Here is a 2,684-nt window from a genome sequence, read left to right as displayed (position 1 = left end):
ATTGGTGTATAATTCCATGTTCTACATTGACAGGAAGACATTATTCTAAAAGCATGCAAATGGAATGCAACCGTTGCATAAAAACCATTATGCAAATGCATGGTTTACAAGCAAGATTCATGACTCAAAATATATAAGTGATTATGTGTGCCCTAAATCTTTGAAAGGAAATAATCTTGACTTCTGGAGACAATGACTGTCAGTTGTCAACCTAGAATAACCTTCTCCAGTACCCTAATTTCCAATGTGCCAAGCACATCACAAATCATTCACATTTAAACTTGCACTGCCAGTATTAACCCAGACACTAAACATGACAAAGGCACACAACGCTGCAAAGTCCTGCAAAGTGCTGTTCACTAACGTCAGGGGATTTGTGCCAAAACTAGGAAATCTGTCCCATTGACTCTTCTAAATACAGTTTGACATTATCATGTCAGCATCATTTTATTCCATACAGCCAATTTCCGAGATATTGTCCTAGGCTTCCTCTACCTTCAAATCTGGTTATGCCCTGCCCCATTGACAGAGCTATGAGGGGTGGTGACACAGGAGTATACAGTGGTCCTGGAAGTTCTCAACATTGACCTCAAATTCCATGAGATCTCATAACATTAGGGCAAAAAATGACAAAGAAATCTCCAGCTGATTACCACACATGGTTATCCTTTAGGTAATAAATTGGGATTCTTCTCAATTGAAAGTCACTTGGAAGAAAAACTGAGGGAGGTGGCAACAAAGATAATACTTTGAAAAGGGTAGTGGAAGGGGTTATTAATGATTAGCACCAAGAGTGGTTTGATAGCATCAACACTGACTGAGCTAGCCAAGTACTGAAGACCGTACCTGTCTGACTTGGTCTGTGACAAGTGGTGAGAGAACAGCATGAGGGAAAACCAACAAGACCACATTCTTTCCAATCCAGGGGCATCTATCTGTGACAATATTGGTAGGAATGACTACTGGACAGTCCTTGTGGAACTGCCTGAAGTTCTGCCTTCAGACTAAGGATAGTGTGACCATATCACTATGATAACGGGTATAGATTTAGAGCAGACTCCAGACAGAGTAAATAGAGGAAAATCTTCCCATTGGTTAGAATCCCTACAGTGTGGAAACAGGTCATTTGGCCCAACAAGTCCACACCTGCCCTCAAAGAGTAACCCACCTAGATCCATTCCCCTAACCTACATTTACCCTTGACTAATGTACCTAACACTAAGGGTGATTTAGACAAATCAGGCTAATTCATCTGATTTGCACACCTTTGGACTGTGGCAGGAAACCAGACCATCCAGAGGAAACCCATATAGACATGGGGAGAATGTGCAAGCTCAACACAGACACTCACCCAAGCCTGGAATTGAACCCAGGTTCCTGGTTCTGTGAGGCAGCTGTGCTAACCACTGAGCCACCATGTCGCCCTACTGGAAGTGTCAAGAACCAAAGGTCACTGGCAAAAGGTAAATGGTAAAAGGACTAACAATAACGTGAAGAAAAAATTTTTCTGCAGCAAGTGCTTGGAATCAGGAATGTGTTCTTCCATTCCATGTAATTGGCAGATTCAATTGTGGCTTTTAAAAGGGTATTGGATCAGTACTTGAGGAGCAAAAGAAAATGCAGGGGAATGGGGAAAGAAAGCAGGAGAGGGATGAACAGAGCTTCTTGTGCAGAGAGCCAGCATTCCATGATTCTAAATGAGGAATATACAAAAAATAGCAAAAGATAACAGATTGTAAAAGCAACAAAAGCTGAATAAGAAAAGAAATGTGTAAGGAATATCCTAATCAATGTTTATTCTTACTTTAATATTAAGAAAAGGAATGTGGTCAGAAACAATATGTAAGTCTTGAAAACTTCAGCCTCTCACTCACCTTTCGCCACCCAGGCCTGCAGATTCTTCCCGTCTCCCTCCATGCCACCTGCATATAGACAATAGGTGCAGGAGTAGGCCATTCAGCCCTTCGAGCCTGCACCGCCCATTCAACATGATCATGGCTGATCATTCCTAATCAGTATCCTGTTCCTGCTTTATCTCCATAACCCTTGATTCCACTATCTTTGAGAGCTCTATCCAACTCTTTCTTAAATGAATCCAGAGACTGGGCCTCCACTGCCCTCTGGGGCAGAGCATTCCACACAGCCACCACTCTCTGGGTGAAGAAGTTTCTCCTCATCTCTGTCCTAAATGGTCTACCCCGTATTTTTAAGCTGTGTCCTCTGGTTCGGCACTCACCCATCAGCGGAAACATGTTTCCTGCTGCCAAAATGTCCAATCATTTAATAATCTTATATGTCTCAATCAGATCCCCTCTCAGTCTTCTAAACTCAAGGGTATACAAGCCCAGTCGCTTCAGTCTTTCAGTGTAAGGTAATCCCGCCATTCTAGGAATTGACTTAGTGAACCTACGCTGCACTCCCTCAATAGCCAGAATGTCTTTCCTCAGATTTGGAGACCAGAACTGCACATAGTACTACAGGTGTGGTCTCACCAGGGCCCTGTACAGCTGCAGAAGCACCTCTTTGCTTCTATACTCAATTCCTCTTGTTATGAAGGCCAGCATGCTATTAGCCTTCTTCACTACCTGCTGTACCTGCATGCTTGCCTTCATTGAATGGTGTACAAGAACACCCAGATCTCTCTGCACTGCCCCTTTACCTAAATTGATTCAATTGAGGTAGTA

Source organism: Chiloscyllium plagiosum, chromosome 5 (assembly GCF_004010195.1).
Source record: "Chiloscyllium plagiosum isolate BGI_BamShark_2017 chromosome 5, ASM401019v2, whole genome shotgun sequence".
Classification (NCBI taxonomy): Eukaryota; Metazoa; Chordata; class Chondrichthyes; order Orectolobiformes; family Hemiscylliidae; genus Chiloscyllium; species Chiloscyllium plagiosum.
The sequence above is the reverse complement of the archived record's forward strand: the minus strand, read 5'-3'. Positions refer to the sequence as shown.